We start from the raw sequence: 20,697 nt of genomic DNA on the forward strand, positions 1-20,697 counted from the left end.
ATGCTGAGCTCATCACTGCCTTTATAAAGGCAGGCTGACATGATAAAGCAAGTGAAGATTCTGCTTCTGGTATGTTTTTCTTTGACAGTGGTCTTACTCATTCACTTTTTGATGGAAACCCTTTATTTACTAGATCCCTATTGTCTCAAATAACAGCAGAAAAAACTTTTCTGAGCCTCACATTTTCATGTTTCACATTAATTGCACAGGTATATTTCTCTGGATTCTCTGGAGACTGTGCTTTTCATTTTTGTTCTGCAATTCCAGTTTTATGTGTCTTTGCTCCTACATGACTTCCCATAATTAGGGATATTGTGGGGACAATTAGGAAGGAGCAGAACAGGGTAGTTTAAATTTCTGATCTCTCCCACACATTAGCTCCTTACGAAAGTTTGAGCCAGGCTACAAATACACAGTTTATCTCTTCTCTGTCCTTTTTGTAAGCTGTTCTGTGATTTCTTTCAAAATTGCTGGATGCTGTCAGATTGGTCCTGCATTTTTTTCCAGAACTGATTGCAGTAAACCTGGATATGCAATCCAGAGCTCTTGACAATAAAGTGTGGCTATACAGAACAATTAACATTTGAGACTTAAAGAGTTAATGTTTTGGGGATTTTTTCTGAATGCTGATCTAATGCAAAGGGTCTAATTTCTGCACATGCTTTTATTCTGGAGATTTTAAGTAGGTGTGTTCACGAGCTTATTAGGAGAGTGCAGGCCTCCTCTGCTAAAGTCCAGTGGCTTACAGAAAGTCTGGAACTTAGGAAAAGCAGGTTGAACTCTCTGACTTGCTGAAATTTTCAGTGTGTTCTTGGATAATCTACTTTATACTCTTGTCATGCACTTTCTAATGAGTCACATGGGTGCAGTAACAGTCTCTTTCCTCACAAGGCAGTTGGTAAGGTATTTGTAATATAAAGTGGATAAGTGATGATAGTGCCAAAGGACTTGGAATGACCAGTGAAAGGGGAAGAGGGGAATGGTCCAAGTCTCATCCTAAAATGACAGAGGTGAGGCAGAGCCCAAAGCCCAAATCATCTGTGACTTTGACTAATGTGTCTGTGCCCAATATACTCTAAAAACTAAATTAGGAGCTGCAGGAACACAGCTGGCACATTCTTATTTCTTGCTGTTCATCTGTATTTCTTATTGTCTTAAGGGTTTCTGTGGTATTATATAAAAATTAGGAATGCATCAACATTACCTCTTCAGCACAACTGCAAACAGACCCCTGCAAACAGACCTTTTCACAGTTAGAGCTTGTGGCAGTAGCAAAAGGGATTTTTCTGTAACTGCCCCAGGTGAATGTACTGCTGTAGTGTTCTCATCCTCTCTCTCCTCTATTTGTAAAGATCTTTACTAGAGAGACAATACTACTGTTATTGTAAATGAAATATTCCTTGCACTGTGCCAAACATTTTAAGCATCTTCCAGACATAAATATTCACTCAGCAAGGTCCATTCTTACATTTCCAACTGAATCAACAGCAGAGCCATCTCTCCTTGGAGGAGATCACTGCCAATGAATAAATAAACTCTTGGAAGGAGTGAGGAGTTGTGGTAGGAAGACGAAACCAATCATCTGGATGTGGACCCCTTCAACACTAGACAAGAAACACAGGGCTGCAACCCTCCTCTGTAGCTTGAGCTCCAGAAAGCCTTTCAGCACAACTGAATATGATATGAATTTAATGTAATATAATAAGAACCAATTTGTGCTGGGAAAAGCTAGGCTATGCAGATAATGATTAGCAAAGCTAACATGCTCCAACACACAGCCACAGCTGTGCTCGCTGTCCCCAACTTTGGGACTCTCTGTGTTCCTTGCCCAGTCCAGGTCTTTACTGCCCTATCCCTTCTCTGTGCCCTGAGTCTCTTGCTGCAATGGATGGTCATCTGCCTTTGCATCCTACATGAATGCTTCCAGGCAGACTGCTGGCCTGCTGGGTCTTTGAGGTTCAGCCTTGTTTTATAGGAACAGTGAGTTCCCTCCCCGAGGGGAAAGGAGAGGAAATTGTGCTTTCTTACTATGTCACAGTGAAAATAAAGTAGCTCTTGCAAACCTCTGAACCTTTTGTCAACTGCGCTTCTTCAAGCTGGAGAGGGCAGTGCAAACAGCCACTTCAAGGAGCAGATGAGAAGCACTACTTGAGAGCTAGGATCTGTTTCAATGATCTGCTCCTAGAGAGAAATCCTAGGACAGCAGTGAAAACCCCAAAAATATGTAACATGCCAAAAAGCACTGAAATATCACTTCAGATTTTCAGATCACCTTTTAGTTCCAGAGTTAATTTCTGAGGAAATTCATATTTGCCCTGAACCTCAATGCTGCAAAGCCTCTATGTTTATGTGTGATAGTCCTCTATTTAAAAGAAAAATCAGGGAAAAAAAAGCCTGAAAATTATGACTCCTTCAACATGTTGAACATTCTTCAGTGCTGAACTGTGTGTCTTGGCATGTCCTGGCCATACACCGCTTTGACTGGGATCCCTCAACCCTATGAACCACGACTGGCACAGCTATAAGTTAAATTGCTTAAAATAGTCTAAGCCTCTAGAGCAGTTTAAGATAACTAAACCCCTTAAAAGTCATTAGTACTAAAAGTTAAGCAATGTCAAAAAGATACCAGAGATTCTGTATTACAGCCACTTTAGCACTGCAACTTTCTCAAGCACAAACATTTCCAGCTTCATGACCCCGCTGCAAATTTTTCAAAGTTGTGCACAAGTGAAGATCTAAGTTGTGATCTTTTGTTGATGATCAATCCTGATGGAGCCCACAACAGAAGCCAGATTTGAATCTGCTGAGGTTATCAATTTTTAATATTTATCCCAAGAGCAAACTTGACCAGAAAATATAAAATATGAAATACCGTCTTGTTGGTTTTGTTGACATACTTATGAAAAGGTTATATGCTTCCTATTTCTTGACATCACTTGTCTCTGCACTTGTCATAACTTTTTACATAAGAGTGTTAGGGAGCAAATTGAAGAGAATGTGTGATTGTGTGTGATGGCTTGAGGTTGATATGACCACATAACTGATGAGTGGCAAATTCTTAGCCATTCTTAGTTCATTCCTAGAACTCTGTGTTCTGCATTTTAGAGGAAACATTCTTAAATACTTTTAAATAAGTGAAGTCTTTTCCAAGAATCTTATTCTATTTTCTTCAGTATTTCTTCAGCAGTTATCCCACCTTGCCTTACTGAACAAATTAACTGAGCTGCACAGGCAAAGTTACCATTTCTGCTCTGAGAGAACAGGCAGGTGTCAGTTCAGAAGGATGGGAGGGAGAAACAGGAGAATGGGAGCCAGATGTGCTGAGACCCTGTTCTCCTCCACCAGGGTCCACAGCAGGTGCCGGGGAAGGACCCTGGCCCCTTCTGCAACAGCAAGAGCTCCAGCAATACCCTGAGTTTTTGTGCTGGCCAAGCAGACCCTGTTGCCATCACCACCTTTCAGCCCACTCTGCTGCCTCAAGCAGCCCTCTGTTGCCCGTGCTTGCAGCAGACCTGTCTCCAGCTGCTCCAGGCTTGTGGCAGAATCACAGACCTGCTCCTACAGCTTCTGTCAGAAGAGGAAAAATGTAACTAGAACAGCATATGCACCTCAAAAATGCACTTTTGCCTTTTTTTTTGGACACCTAATTATTTTGATGGGAGGTTTGATATCTTACCGTAACACTTACTTTTAGCCACATATATGCTCTTTATTCACTGTGTGGTAATATTTTCATTAACATAAGCCAGAAGGAGGGGGGATGAGAGGAAGAAGCCTGACATAAAGAAAACAGCAACACTTTGAATCTTATTAAGGAAACATCGTAAGTCCCAGAGGAGACAGTTTAATGAGCGGAGTCCAGAGGTTGATGTAGCTCTCCAGTTGGTCACATTGACATCATAATTTCTGAATTGTTTCTCAATACTCTCCACACCTCTGTCATGCCATAAACGAGAGCTGAAGATAGTTGCAATGGCAGATCTGGCTTCTGAATGGCTGCAATGTTAATGGTGGTGTGTGAAGCACATTCCAAACGCTTCCGAAGTACTAAAAGGAAACTAAACAATGGTTTAGTAGAACATCAAAATTTCACCTTAGTCCTCACAAGGGTTATCTGATATAGCTGGAACATCAACTCCTCATCAGCCCTTTCCCACCTGAGATAACAGAGAAACTACTCCTGCTGGAAAACTCATGTCCATAGCCTTTCTCTAAGAGGAAAATAGAATAAATTATGCGCTGAACATGAACAGCAAAACCAGATTTTAGTTATGGACCTGGAGAGGAAAATCCTCTGCCTGTGGCTGACCCTTTTCTCTCTGCTGCCTGTGATCTTTGCCTGAGGCCAGGCAGGTACTGCCACTGCTGTGACACTTCAGACTATGCTGGTTTCCATGTGAAAGGCTGGCACATTTTTACAGAATTTAGTTTGCAAACTCTAGGTTCCGTCTAACCAGGCAGAGCCAAAGAGTTTCAGTCCTGCACTTTCTCAGATTTCCAGAAATACCACAGTAATGACAAAAGCACTTCTAAGAAGCAGGGCAGCTTTGCATTGACCTCCAAACAAGGCAAAGGAGTGAATGGACCAGCGCGCTTCAATTTACAGTAAGATTCCTAATGTGGGAAGTGTGCATATTTTGCATCATCTTGTTCTCAGAAATGGATGATAATGAAGCTGTTTTGTTTTAAATTAAGCAAAAGAGGCCTGAGGTAGACACCCAGCATGGAAAATTTCAGCCGGAATGATCCAGTTTAGAGAAGTTATAAGCAACTTCAGGGGGAAGAGATGAAAACAAAACAACAACAACGGAAAAGAAAGCACTCTTGAAATGGAAATGATTGTGCAACCCTAACTGTGGATGAAGGTAGCTATAGCTAGGATGAGTACATCTGAGAGGCTGCCTTCTCAAATGAAAGCTGCAGAGCAGTAATAGGGCGTTGTTTGGCATTGCATTCTTGAATAACTTTAGCAAACACAGAAGGCCGGAGACTAGGAGAAACAAGGTAGATAAAAAGCAAAGCAAAACAAAGCCCTACAGTAAGTTCAGAGAACACTTGCATTTTCCACACAAACTGACAGGATGTTATCGTTTCTGGAGCAGGGCAGGGTTGTATGCTCCTGGTTTTAGCAGAAAGGTTATAAAAATGCAGTGACTGAGTTTCTAGGTCATAATGCAAGCTGTCAAGTATTCCTCTTTCAAAATGTGATGTCTTCCCAGTTTCACTGAAGTTTTAGTGAACTCCTTTTAACTTTCCAGGCATGCTCTTCATCTAGGTTAAATAAGTGCAATGGCACTCAGGAAGAGGTCAGGATCTAGCCTATTTAGCATCCTCTTCACTGATAGTTTACAAATAAAATTAGGAATTTAAGACACTTGATATGCACAGTCTATCACTCTCCATCCAAGTTGCCATGATTGGCTAATTAAACAGGACAGGAGATTAAAATGTACTCAAATTAAAAGATTTGGACTCATCACTACAGTTTGTCACTAAATGACTCATCTACCATTGATCAAGGCCTGCAATTTTATAATACTTTTCCCTGAGACATAAAAGAGATGGATTTTGTTACTGCAAAGATGAGTACTGCACTTAAAAGGTTTAATTTTTTTTCAGTAGCTATATACGTATGTGATGGTTCTTTGTATTTATTTTTTGTCTCCCTCCCTCACAAAAGCATGTACTCCCTCTTCAAGCCTCTTGTTCTAATAGAAATCTTGACCTGTCACAATGAATTAAGCAACATTTTACCTTCTCACAAAGTAAAAAAGCATTTATGTGTCTCCTTAGACCACATCCACTTCTGGAAGTTAGATGCTAATAAGGGCTTGAATTTGTTAATCTTAGTTCAGCAAAACCTGTGTTCAATCTAGCTACATTTACAGCCAAATTGGTTCAGGGCAGCTGCAAGTGAAGGGAAGGTCTTTGTCAAGTCAGGAGGCAAAACTGCTGACTTTGGTGCGGGCTGTGCTCCTGTGATCTCTGAGGGCTGACTGCTAACCCAGCCCTGGAGACTGTGCATCAAAGCAATGCAAAGTCCACTGCGGATCATGAAAGGTGGGCGTCAGGGAAGAGCAGGTCCCAGGCTGCATCACCACCAAGATTAACCTTCTAGATATCTGACAGGGTGGAACAAACCCTCTTTGCTGTGTGCCTGCCCAGGGAAGCATTCATTTCTTGTGCACATTTTTCTGTACATCTGTGTCAGCCTGGGAGACCTTCCACATAGAGTAGAGAAGCAACAGCACTGGAAAGAAGGAGCTGTGTGAGGATTTTACTTGCATAGTATGGGTGTCCCCAGCAATAAACTGCAGCGACTCTAAGAGGACAGTGATGCCACCTTGAAAAGGCACAGGCTGGGAAAACCACAGAATTCTCAGGGAAATCTGCTTATGTGGTGGATACTGATGAAAGCTTGGCTTGTCAGCTCCTAAATCAGAGCAGTATGTGCTGCATTTCAGTAGACTGCCCATGCTTAGATCTGATGCATTCCTAGATCTCTTTTGTATGAGAAGCTTTTTCAGTCACATTGTATTTTCATGCCCCAAGGGTTGTAAGGTTTAGTGGCCTCTGAGGACTTCTGCAAGATGTAAAGTAACTGGAGAATACAACTCTCCCATGCCCTACTTTTCTTTAGGAAACCTGAGGCAGCTAAGATGCTTGTACAGGATACTCAGGGCCACCAGAACACTGGCTCCATTTCCTCTGGGACTGATTCCTTGGATGTCCCTGTTGCACCAGAGCACAGCTGTCATCAGCAGGCTGTGAGGCATCACTGCCTGTGCCCAGGCTCACTGCCACCCTCTGTCCAGCCACACAGCACAGCCAAGGCACTGTGCATTCAACATGGCCCATCTGCACCTCAAGTAACCTAAATTTGCCCCTGGCTTTTTAACCATCCTCCCCAGAACTCTCCTTTCTGCACTGCTGACCAGTTCGCCCACAGCTCTTGAAAACACACATTCTTTTATTCTCTGTGAAAATAAACAAGCTTTAGAACTTTGATATGTTAATCCTGAAAGGAAAAAGAAGATACAGGAGCAAGCCACCTGAAGAAATGTAAGCCACAGCCTGTCACAGAGATCAGTGAATGTTTAGGTGCCTGTATTCCTTCTTGGATTTGGCCATTTGCCTGACAGCACTTACCATCAGACTTAGCTTTTCACCAACTGTTTCCTGCAACTCACAGTGAAAGCAAACTCCCACAGACTTCCACAGGGTTCTGCCAGCGTAAGGCCATCTTTTTTCAGAGCAATCCTCCAGCAATGGTGAGAAGAGAGTTGGTAGAAAGCCTAGGCTGGGGAATATTCTTCCTTGAATAATTAAATAATTGGCAATAGCATTCTTGGTGGTGTTATCGAAACGCCATGACTCAGATATGGCTGTGAAAATGTTAAGGACCTGATTTGTTTTACTGTTAGTAGAGTTGATTTGTGTGCTTGGGATTTTCTCTTTGCAGGGTCAGAACAATTCAAACACTTTATCTTCACCGCTTGCCTCTAGCTAGGTTCAATTTTTGCTCTCCACAGGAGTGGAAAGTTTTAAATTAACACATAATACACTGAATTTGAGAAGGAAATCATGCTGGATGTTCTTTATTTTCAGAATCTTGTAGCTAAACTCCAGTGAAGTTTTGACCTTTTATTTAGGATAGTTCTGTAAACAAATTGGGGGACACACAGATGATCTTAGCAGAGATGTTTTAACATATTTTGGGCCTCAATGTGACATTTTGGGGTGCTGACTATCTTGCCAAAAACTCAATTACCTGAGTCAGCACTCATTTGCAAATACAGAGCCTGAGACCTGGTCCTTAAGGGCTCTCTTTGGCTGGTGAGCGTGCAATTCATTTTTTTAAACTGACACCAATTTTCCCATATCAAATAATGCATTTCTATATCAGAAGACGTACTAGGTCAGTGGTTTGGACTGATGAGAGATGAAAATAGTAACATGTTCTAACTAAAATAATTCAGGGCTGGAAAAGCCTGGTATGGAGGAAAAAACAACCAATCAAAACCCAGCCATACCCAGAAAAAGTGCTATTATACCCTAGCTCCAACAGCTTAACTCCCTTCCCCCCACCTTTTCCCTCCCCCCCCGTATGAAAAATTGTAATGCTTCTCTGTCCCCCTGGCAGAGGAAAAAGGTGATTGCGGCTCATTTGCAATATTCAACATTTGAACAACTTTTGAACCCTTCCCAATTCAAATGCCAGAAAAGAGTGGCAATACCATTAAGCCTTATGAATGAGGAGCCAGTGAGATTTCAAGGAGTATGCGATGAGTATTTCCTTCTCTTCCTCCTCTAGTTTCATGCCATTTCTCTGTCTTCTCAAGATCAAGCTGTTCTGTCCTTTAGTGAGCTTCTGCCCTTCCTCAATTACCGGCAGCCAGTTGCTGTACCACCTTGTGTGCTAATATGGCCAATAGTGGTTAACTCAGAAGTGCCATTTCTGGGCCAGCTCCACTTGATACCACCAACACCACTGCCCAGCCTGAACAACAACTGGCACTATGTGCTCACTCAGTGCCAGACATTTCAGAGTAGCTGGAACTCACAGAAACCCGGCAGAGGTGCTGAAGTCCCCACTGTTGCCTGTGCAGCCGCCTGTGCAACACCAGACAACACGGGTGAAGAGGCCTGGCAAACACAGGCAGCCCTTCCCAAACCCACCCACCTACCAGTGAAGATCTGTGCACCTTCAAGGAAATCTCAGTTGCTGCTGCTCTCCTTGTGCTGGGCCAGTGCTTCTGCAGCCTCCCCACTCCATCCCACCACTCTCCACCTCACAAGAACCCCCAGGGCAATCCTCAGACCCAAGCAGCACTCAAGACCTTGTCCTTAACCTCAACCTCGCATTTGGTCTCTGCTCCTTTGGAAAGACTGAGGTACGTGCACATAAAACTATGGCAAGGGTATCAGCTGCAAGACTTTCTCTTATCATTTCATGTGTGAGTAAGAGCTTCCAATCCTCCTGCCACAAAACTGAAATTAGTTTGTTGCATGCTGTTAGAGAGTAACCACGATTGATTCCTGCAATTGCTCCATATCAGAGGTGGGTAAATGCATGTTTACCAGATACTGGTACTTTGGAGTTTGCTCAATATTATTAGATAGACAGGCATAATAAAACACTTAGGAACCCTTTGATCTAAAGGCTGCATTTATATTTCAGATCTGAAATGTCCATGGCACCAGAACATTTGCTTATGTGCACACTTCCAGATTACCATGCACAGCACATATTCTTCCTGGCTTTCCCTTCAGCTCTGCTAAGTCAAACATTTTAGAGTTCAGTGTCAGCTGGCTTTGCCCTACACATTGCCACAATCTCTTAGTGAAGAAAAAAGCCTATTAACTTTTGCTTAAATAAAAGATTAGAATTTGAGAAAAGCAGCATTTCTAGCAACACCGCATATAGTACAAGTCTTCATGGATTTTTAATGTATTTGCCTCAAGGTGATCATAGTTGTTCTCAGAGAGGAACTTCCCTATGTGCCATTACACATCACCAGGTATTTTACCTTTGAACCAGGCTGAACCTGCTGTTACTGGAAATAAGTAAGTGTACTAACTGTAACTAACTAATTGGATTAGTTCCCAGAATAGTCATTTTATAACTAGGGAGAGTACTTAGACTGCAGCTTTCAAATCTCTGAATATATTATAACTTAACTACTTGGCAGCATTCGGGGGAGAAAAACCACCTGAGTGCCACCTTAGTGAGTACTTATTAGCAATACAAATATTTGGGCTTCTGGACAAAAGATGATTACAGGTTAAATGATATTGGGATAGCATCAGTGGTTGATTAAAAATGAAATAAACTGCTAATGCAGGAAAGAATGCATCTATTTACAGGCCTGAATCCACTTCTAAAACAAGACGAGAAAGATTTCTGAAAGGCTTCCTCATTTTATGTACTACTGTGTACAAGTAACACATGCAGTTTCTGTTAGGCATTTTTCCAAAGGAAAAGGAAAGCTAAAGAGACAAAAAAGGTGAAATACGTCTTCCTTTAAACCCAGGAGTTATTATTAAAGGTTTTACGACTTTGTTTGGAATTGCAGTGCTAGTCTGGTAAACTGTTATGCAAAATTACTACTAAATTAACAGACCTGCTGCCATGGAATTGGTTCTTCTCAGTTCAGTGAAACACAATAGGGCTTGTTGCTTCACCATCCCTTCTGCCCTTGCCTGGATATATTCTGCCCCATGCAATATAATGCACTTCTGTCCTTGGGCATCATCTCTATGGTATTTGCCTTCCCAATTAACCATACTATCTGAGGCCCGCCAATTCCTATGGGAAAAAGCATTGAGGAGGCAGGATTTGACTTGCAGAGCCTTTAAGAAGGTTTATGTGGAAGGTTTAATGCAGGTCAATAAAGGGTTTTAGAGAACTGTAGAATTGTCTAATTTTTTTAAGGATACTTTTCATTTTATATAAACTTCATTGACAGAGTCCAATATGTCCATGCTCCCAAAATGGTAAGCCAGGAATCAATCTGATATGATGTTACTTTTGGGGCAAGGTGACAGACAAAAGGGATGCAGTACTGGATAATACAGGAAAAGAAGACATGGAGCGCCTGAGAGTGTTGCTGAGTTTCTGGTCTGCCATTTCTTTCACAACCCAAATCACATCTTCTACCTCAGTCTTCACTGACACAAACAGGCTGCTTTTAAACTGGCCAACAAGGCTACACAAAAAGGCACAACTACCCAAGGGCTCCTTGTCAGCACCAGAGCTAGCACTGGGCTGATGGGATTGTGCTGCTGTGTAGCCTGCTGCCTCATCCAAAAGTGGCCTAGGTCCAGCTCTATGGGCCAGCATTTTCTCCTTGGGAACAGCCCCACCTTTGTGTTGTGAAGCAAATGTCCTCTTTATGTCTCTGTCTTCCAGGTTCTTATTCATAAACCTTATCTACTATCACTGCCATGAAGAAAAATGCTTGAAACAGCTAACATACCTTGGACAGGAGCAAACCTGGCACCCAGCTGACCTGAAATGGGACTGAGTTCAGTCCTTTTGTCCTTTACTGCCTTTCAAGCGGTCATTTTATGATATGCTCTCCCACTGTTTTCCCTACAAAAGAGAAAGCAGAGTGACATTTCCTACCCTTCTACTCTCCAAACTGACAGCAGTTCACCACTGTAGTGACTTCTTTGTCCCTTGTAAGTAGACAGGTACCTTACACAGAGTACGTGTGATGGACAAGTGATGGACAAGTGCCACAGGGGTCAGGGGAAGCATCTGAAACCCTGGATACCATTCTGAGCTTCAGAGGGCACCCACGTCTCCTCATAACAAAAATAGGCCAGAAATAAGGTAAGAATAGGCCTCTCTCGTGGGGTTTGGGTACACGAGCTCCTGTTTGAGGCCAGAGATGTCTGAAAATCTGAGAGAGAAGGTTAAAAGAAATTTTGGTGCTCATAGGAGAGGAGGCTAAAAAAGGAGACGGAGACAAGTGAAAAAAAAAAGGATGAAAAGGAAAGGGGAAGGAGAAAAAGGAAAGGACTGTGATGTTTTAAAAAAAGATTTGTGTTCGGGTTTTTTTAAAAATTATTTTGGTCATGCCCAGGAGCTACTAAGTCTCAGTGATCAGGACAAGCACTTCCCAAGGCCTTAGCTCTCCTCCTCCTTACTGTCCTGCATTGCATGCAGTCCCTTGCAGAAATGAAGAGTACAAAGGTGTTGTACAAACTATGAAATCAGAATGGTAGGACCTTGTACTCTCTATGTCTTTATGCTGCAGAAAAGGATTACACACAGCACAGGGAAATGAGACATAAATCTCCTATAGCCTCAACACAGGAGATAGAGCCCTGCTGGGGGATCTGATGCTGCCATTGGCAAAAAGTGTCAGCACCCAGTGAAACTGGTGGGAGTTAAGGGCATGCAAAATAAAAGAAATGTAGGACTGGCACTGGAATATTCATTTAGAGCCCTTGACAACAGCGGGAATCCCTTCCTGGGTTCAGCTGTTCCAGACCAGACTGGAAATATCAGCCAGAAAACAGAGCAAAGAGATGCTACTATTGCCCTTTATTTATTTAGACTTACTGTAATGTAAACAGACATGAAACCTGAGAAAGCAAAAGCTCAGAGCACACCTTGTGCTTTGAGGATGTTTACAAATTGCCAGTCCTTTAAAAATAGTATGAGCAGGAATTAGAAAAAAAAAAAATCCCTTGAAGATATTTCCTGGTTCCTGCTTAAGTACGTGAAGGAAGAAAGAAGACTTACTCATCTTGGACCAGGTCCAGATGCACACTCTCCCCTCCACATGGGGCTTTGCTTTTGGTAATGCTTGTATCCATGTTTGCCATTTGAACTGACGGAGCCCTGAACAGCAGCAGCAGGCCAAAAGAAAAGGTTGTCTGGTGCAGATGGTGGAAAGCCAGGCTTGGCAGCAAGTGGGCTGCAGACAGTCTTGAGCAGTGCATGTGAGGGCTGAAGGAGGAGGAGGATTCACCAAGATTGCTTGGTGGCATGGCCCTCAACCAGAGCTAATAAGACAGTCTTCTGTTTCTCTGCCTCTTTTCAGCTTTTTGATGGAAGAAAAACAGCTCTTACCCAAAATCCATTTGGGGCCAGTTTGTGAAGTCAACTGCTCTTTACAAAAAGCTGCTATTCACTTAACAGTGTGGTATTTCTGTGACTTTCCTTCTTGGATATAATTTCCTCATGTTTGTGGTGCTGTAAATCTGGCTGCACACAAGGGCAGAAATATCCAAGCAGGTGGTTGCCAGAGTTCTCCCTTCAACAGAGCACAGGATCTGGTAGGCCAGGTCGCACTGGCAACCACCAAGTTTAGTATCTTGTCTGAGGCATCAAGCAACGCCTACTTCTCAAGAGGCAAATTCAGAATTCCATGAATGATTCAGTGCTGGCTATGAGGGAGAAAAATTCCTTTCTCCCTAAATAAATCAAATACTCAGCATCCCAGACCTATTGCTATCAAATTCCAGTTTTACTTCTGCTTTGTGCTTCACACACACTGCCCTACTCACATGATGGCTTTCCTTTCCAAATATTGGGTGAATTCTGTCTCATGGGAACCCATGCTCTTTCTAAAAGGGTCTACCAAATCCCTTGCCCTTGTAGTGCCGCAGGGCACAGCCCATACCAACCTACAGCCAGAAGCCAGGCACGTTCAGCTGCCCTGGGGAGAAAGCAGGTGAGGGAATGGATACTCCTATTATCTTGCTTACAATTCAAACAGGATTTTAAATGTTTCAGGACCTTCCAAACAAGTGAATGCAGTCATTTATGAAGGTGGTATGGAGCAGGCCAATTGGACTTGTGAATAACACAAAGCTTTGCAGGAAACAGAAATGTTTTGATGGCTGCAATGATGGTATAAGGGACTACGTAAACCTATTCACACTTGATTTTCCGGACAATCGCAAGCTCTTAAATGTTTACTGAAAGCAGTGCCAGCTGTCCAAGTCCTGTCCTTGTCTGAGTACTTGTCACTCAGCCACCGCACTTCAGTTTCTTGCTCATGAAGAGAAGTGGCAGTGCCTGTGCTGCTCATTCCTGGCCCTGGCAAAAGGCTAATACTAAGAGGCTGAAGGACTAAAAGGCAGGTCCTGAGACTTGTCCCACCTTTCCTGGGGCTGGTGTGACATACCTACTGCCTGGTGCAGCTGACTAGGACTGCCCTCTAGTGCAGGGATCAAACTCACTGAATAATTTAAAAGATGGGGATAGCTATGAATGGAACTGACACCTGTGGCTGAATGGTGAGCAAGGTCTTGCTCAAGTATCAGAGGTCTATGGCTGGCAAGGAGACTCCCAAGTTGTATTCCAAGTGGCACATTGACCATGAATATGAGGCCACCAATGTGCTCAAACAGTGCAGAACAACCAGTTGTGCCTTTCTTTGCAAACAGAAGTTCTCATGCAAATCACAGGTAAATCAGTAAAGTAGCACCAATTCAGAAGAATCACATTATCATTTTAAATTTAGAAGTGTCAGAAATGTCTTTTGGGGGTAATGCATCTAAGACAATACTTGGCTAGTTCAGTCTCTGTCTCACCACCAAGCAAGATGTTGGTGGTTGACTACTGAACCAATTCATGAATCTTCTCACCTTAGAGGACGTTTTAGAACTTTTTCATAAGAGAAGACTTTTCAAACTACTGAAATCTATGAATTCCTAAGAAAAATATCCTTCTGTGCAACAGTGGAATGAATCACTTCAGACAACTGAAAATAATCTTGATTTTTCTCTCATTGCTTCAGGCTTTAGGGACATTGTTATGATTCAGCAACCACCTGCAATTAGATACAGCAAGATAAAATTACATTACTGGAGAGAAAAGATCTACTTACAGTGGTTCCACATAGACATCTGAACTCTTTATCTTCTTCTGTACACCTGGTGTATTCTGTCTATACTTTTTATCACGAGACAAATGAATCTGAAGGAGCTGGGTCAGATTGACCACATTCTTGGAATCCACTTGATAGCTTCCTGTTGAAAAGAGGTATTATAAGGGGATGAAGTTAATAATGTGAAAGATTCAGAAGAATGGCAATGGACTATAAAGGTTTTTATCTTTTAAAACCTTTTGTGGCAGATGAGTTCACTCAAGGTCATCCAGTCCACAATATTTTCTCTATGAGAGGCCAATATCTGGGCAAAATAAGAGAAAATATGTACATTTGTCCTGTAATCCATAATAGATAGAACTCATTTTAAAAGCATGGTGCTAATGAAGCACCATTAGACAGTCAGTGGTAGTAAGTGCCTTGGCTCTGCGGTTGCATTTAACTCACATGAGATGTATTAATAGATCCCACATGCCTCTAGCTCCCCAATGCTCACTAATACACACAGACACTTGCACAGCCTGCTGCCCATCCCCAGATATGCTATATCCCTGTGAAGATTCTCACTCTTTCCGGATTTATCTAGCCTAAACAAGCTAATTACCTGCAAAAATTACCATGTCATACCCATCCCTCTTCCCAGCTCTTCTAATATATACAAATGGGATCTACCATGCTCTCATGTAACTAAAAATCAGCCCAAGGTACTGTGGCCACAACTAATTTTAATTTCAACAATTTAATTAGATGATTGTGCAGAGCAAATGAACATCCTTCTCTGGTTCCTGGTGGAGCATTATTCACATAAAACCACATCATTACAACCTGTAAGTATGAATTCAAGGACAGACACCATGACACAGAGTCTAATTATGGTCAGAGCTTGAAAACATTGTTAGAAATTGTTACCACTGCTGCACCTATTTTGTGACTACTTAGAAGATTTTACTTTCTAACATACAATAAATGCACCTGAGCTGCTCCTCCTGGTCACCTGAGTAACTACTTCTTTTGAGAGTACTATTTGTACCAGCCTTGCTGGTGTATCTTTTGTGAGGTCTCCACTAACTACAGTCAAATGATCAGACTTCAGCAGCAGACCCAGGAAGAGAATCCCAGATTTGTAAATGTTTCTGGCACTACATAGACAGATTTTCAAGTTAACAGCAGCAACTCCTGCACACAGATAGTGCAACTTCCCAGTAATAAAGACGTGCTGACTACTTGGTGTGAATTCCCACTGGCTGAAAACACAGACACAGTGTGGAGGTGAATGTTTACCACTGGGGGAGCAAACTGAGACTCTGGCTGACAGCAGAAAAATAAGAGGATTTCTTTAAACAGTTGTTTCTTAAAGTGAATATAGTGACAAGCTCACAGGACTGGTTAAACCTTCACAGAATGAGACAAAAGGATTGTCTAATAGCTGCCATTTTCAACCTTAACTGGCTTATTTCCTCAGTTGCCTTGGGAAGAGTGTCAGCGTGCAAAATGATATGTACAGGCGTACTTGCTCTTCCTCTCCCTTCCAGAGGTATTCTTAGCAAACACCTGCTGCCACTGCTCCTGCCATTGAGAAGCAAGGATCATTTCAGACCCACTGGGCTTTTCATCCTTATGAATGCAGTCATACAACAGCAAAAATGCAGCAGTTGTGTAACAATTAATTGTATTTCACAACAGCTGGAGGGCAAAGAGGGTCTAAAAGGACAAACCACCAAACATTCCATGTCCCTTACTGTAACAGGCAAACACACTGTAAATGGAGTTGGTAGAGTTGGAACAGACCAGCTTGTAAGTCTGAGAGCACCGATCACAGCTGAACAAGTTTCTCTTAAGCCCTCCTTCAACGTTTCATTTCCATGCCTTCCTACAGGGCGACTGACTTAGAAGTATGCATTAATTTCATGCCAAAATATGTCTCTATCTAACTTCAAATCAGAGTCATGGGAAAAACTCCCACTGGCTTCAGCAGAGTTTGCTCAAGCCCTTCATCTATCCTAACCTGCTGCTGATAGCTATTTGTGTCCCTAAATGACCCAGATGTCCCAGATGATAGCACATGAACAGGATATCATACCGAACATAGCATGGAGCAATAACTTGACTGTTCCTAAACTATTCGGAGCTAGTAACTAGGAATGCAGAGATAAGCACAGCACACGGTGCTTTCACAAGGCTGTAAGGGAGCTCCATGGACTAGTGGGTACTGACCCCACTCCTTTGGGCCCTGTTGAAAACTCCATAGCCTGTGGATCCCTGTCTGATCCCCTTTGCTCTCGGAACCAGATATTGCTCCTCTGAAGTCAGTGCAGTGCTATGATTGCACAGGTATGGGAATGAGTTAATATTATCCATTTTCTCACTTACATGTTCTTATGCAGCAGTAAATAAAAGCTTGATGGGGCCTTTGTTTAGTGAAAAGGGAGCAAGATGACTGAAACTAATTGTAAGGTCAGAGCATGCACACAGGCTGATACTCCTGGTAGCAAATGTTAGCTCCTTCCCAAGCTACCCTGCAGTAACATCTGCATGTGTCTAGATACAAGCAAGGAAACAGTCTTCTATCATTACTATTTCAGAACAACAGAACTAACAAGACACAACTGCTGCTCAATTACAATTACTATTTTATAGCATTTTTATAGCAATTTATTTTATATCAAGATAAAAGCTCCCCCACTTCCCTAATATAATATTTAAGATTGAGATTTCGTGAATCAGATAACCTTAAATTTAGTTTTCAGAGCAATATCAACCCTGCCCAGCAAGGCTAGTCAGACAGCGGAATGTGGCAGACTGTAATTTTGGCAAATAATTTGACAGAGTAGTGTCATTTTGCCTTTCGCTTTAGGAATACACATACATGTGCCAATGGGAACACAAAAGCAGAACTGAAAGGAGAATTCTTTATTACAACTGTTTGAAAAACTTGATTTATATCACTAATTAACTGATAGTTAGTCTTTACAAGCTCTGTTCCAGTACTTTCCATCAAATATATCTGCCTTTAGGTATTTAGTACATAATTGCTTCCCCATAACAGTAGGCAGTTCTAGCAGTCTTGCAGTTCCAGCAGTCTTACAGTTCTAGCAGTCTAGCAGTTCTTACTCCTCTGTGTTTTAATCACTTAGCCATCACTGGGGTCTTTAATATAGAACACAGTGATTTTAAAAATGTCTCAGTCACATTGTAGTTACAGTGCAAGCACACTGCGCGGTGGAACAGCATAGTCACGAGCCCTCCCCACTCCTCTGCTGGGCCAGGAAACGTGTTACTGAAATCCGTGCTACTTATTGCCCTGAAACTGTCCTGGAGTTCCACCTCCACCAATATCTTGTAGCTAAAAATGGAGCTCTCGCCTCACCCCGAAGAGGTCGCTAATTAAAATCGGTATTTTTAGGCTCTGGGTATACTCAGATACACTGCAATTGATACTATAAATATTTTGGGGTTTTATTTTCTTACACAATTAGTCTCTAGAAAAAGGACAGAAATTTCACCTTCACTGTAATGACAGCCCAACTTATGAAAATATCTACTGGATATAAAACAGAGGAAAGAATAAATCAAAAGGCATTCAGTGACTTCAGTAGCCTTTCAACTGCATTAGCGGGTGATGGCAGAAACAACAAACAATTGCAAAGCAGCAACCGAGTAGCCGAATTTACTGCATCAGCTCCAACTACATTTTAAAGACAATTTTCTTTTCCCACTTTTTGCCTTCACTTCTTATTTTCCCTCCAAGCGAAGAAAGCGTTTGCTGCAATTTTAGCCAAGGCTAGAGAGATGCTTTAGGGAAGAGTGGATGAGAGTATTTGCAATTTCATCAAGTTCCTAACAGCTCAAGCGAGAAACATTGGAGTTATAGATACTTCAGTGCTCTGGGTTTTCTCCAGCAGACCAAGCAGACAGAGACATCAGGGGAAATTTCCTGTTCCCTCATGGCTCTGCACAACATTTTCTCACCACCTCTTCAACATGTCCTGATGTTGTGTACCTGGTGTGCAAAGTACAGAAGGCACAACTAAGTTATCTTCTGGCTTGGAAAGGAACTAGAAAGGACTACAGAAGGCTACAAAAAATGCAAAAATGCTGGTAATCAATTCAACATTGATTGGAAGAGGAAAATCACACTACTTCACCATTTCTGTGACCCATAGTTCAATAAGGCAAATGGAAAAATGCTTTGTTCAATACACTGTTCAATACATTGCTTGCATTACTGGCTTACCCAGCTGTATGATACCCAGACATTTTCTTGCTGCTGGTGTATTCACTTTCATAAGACTTCTTACAGAAAAAGGCTACAGCTGTTAAAAGTGTTTTATAGGTGGGGAATGGAGAAACTTAGATCACTTGACAGCTAAGAATACAGGTCTTTGAAACCTGGACTAATGCTTAAATTATTGTATCTTCCTTCCCTTTCCATCCGTCATTCCAGTTGTTAAGCGTCCACTGTGACACAGACTAGCCCAAGAAATGCATTAGGATTTTGATCTGTGTACTTCTGCTTTTTTTCATTGTCCTAAACTTATCAAATATCAAAATAAACTTGAGTAAAAAGGGTCCACTGGGTAGAAAATTTCGATGCAAAGTCTTTGACACTGGAACTCATTTTCTGCCATGGACCTTGTTTGTATGCATTGCATTCAGTGAGGTTTTGTGTGCCCTCCAGGAAGGCTGACCTGCTCTCTAACGACAAAAGATGCAGTAAAGAGAACTAAAAAAGAAAATATTTTGAAATTCACAATAATCAATTAGGATGCCCTTGATAGCCATTCTAGGCAGTAGGAAGTGCATTTTGCTTCACTGTAGTTTTGCAGAGAAGATAGGTGCTTTTATAGGGATGAATACATAAATATTTCAGATGATAAGCTGCTTACTTTGTGGACTTCAATTTTCCTAGTGCAAGCAAGAAAGCTGCTCTCAACCTTTAGCTTTTGTCTGTCATTCAGAAATATGTAAGCCCTGGACTGGAGCAGGTCTGGTCTCATTACAGGGAAGAAAGTGAGGTGGGGTTGCCACAGTCAAGCACAGCAATTTGCTGTGGGAGAGTTAAGCTATATTCCTTTTCCTGCATGTAGGTTACTGAGCTACCCAGGTCTTTGTTGTTCTATATAAAACCAGAATAATGTGCATTTATCTGCACCCAGACTAATCTGTAACATTGTTTTAAGTCACATGAGCTAGAAGAGAGATTTCGATAAATTCAGTAGCATTACTCTAAACTGGTTACAACTTTGCTAAAGTATTATAGCTTTAAGGGAGACAAAATTTAGTGACTATTTAGTGAGTTCATGTAATTGTAGGTTTATGAAAGGTGGAGAAACATCAACATCACGAAGAAGCAACATCGAAACTCTTTGTTCAGCTCTTAACCAGAGAGGGAAACTGGCAGTCAGGCAGTCAAAGTTTCCCTTTCAGAACACCAGCCACTGCATCAGCTGAATTATCTATTTGGAGACCTCTACCCCATCCCCTCACCTGACTTTTTCCCCCTCCTCTGCTAGGTCCTTGGGAGATACTATATTGGGACACTATTTTTTACCAGGGCAGCCATCTCTGTGACATCTATTTGCAGAAGATGTCCTAGAGGAGGGTGCAGGTGCAGATGAGGAAGTCCCTTGCTTTCACTGCTGCCTAGAAAAATGTTTTCTGAATTCTATTCAGAAATAGGCAAATGAAATCAATTCAGGCTAATCTAGGAATATGCTGGTAGCCCACTATCACTTTACACTCCACTGAAGTGGAGCTCAAGCCCAACTCCAGACATGAATGTACAGAAAGGTACTATACACCTCCATATAGTCAGCCCATCTAGCCCCATAAAAGTTGTTTCAGCTCAGAAGATCTGAGAAACTCCAGAATCATTCATATCTGCTTGGGAAGCTGTCGGACTTGAGCAAAAATGTTAAGTGTATCTGAATAAATTTAATCTGAAGCTATCATATGTACTGTTGCCAATAAAGAATTCCACAGCCATGTCTGTTGAGGAACTAGAAAAAAAAGAAAATGATCCCTCTTTCAGGCCAGTTTCCTCCAGCCCCTTAGAGCTAGCACGTATGGCAGAAACCAGTAGAAAGGACATACCCAGTTTATTACAATCTCAAATCTAGTCTTTGTCTAGGATATAAATTTCATCTCCCAATGACTATAATGCAGCCTTTTGGAGCTAGTTGGTATGATAAACATATTCTGCTTAAGTAGTTCCAAGCCATTTGTTTCTTCTACAGGCATAACTATTTCAGATGGAAGTGTGTTCTCTCTCTTTTTTCCCCCTCCACATACTGAAATGGTTGTATTGGCATCATACACCTTTATACAAATATAATCTTCATTCACA

At 41.9% G+C, this 20,697-nt stretch overlaps 1 long non-coding RNA gene across 1 annotated transcript in view; it reads right to left on the reverse strand.

Annotated features, from left to right (window-relative positions):
* The window catches only part of LOC120410267, an 81,311-nt gene that overhangs the window by 52,723 nt on the left and 7,891 nt on the right, over nucleotides 1–20,697 (reverse strand). Inside the window, exon 2 of the long non-coding RNA XR_005602303.1 lies at nucleotides 14,352–14,493. This is a non-coding gene — a long non-coding RNA (uncharacterized LOC120410267). The remainder of the gene's footprint in view (nucleotides 1–14,351; nucleotides 14,494–20,697) is intronic.

The sequence above is a fragment of the Corvus cornix genome, chromosome 1 (genome assembly GCF_000738735.6).
Source record: "Corvus cornix cornix isolate S_Up_H32 chromosome 1, ASM73873v5, whole genome shotgun sequence".
NCBI classification, from domain to species: Eukaryota; Metazoa; Chordata; class Aves; order Passeriformes; family Corvidae; genus Corvus; species Corvus cornix.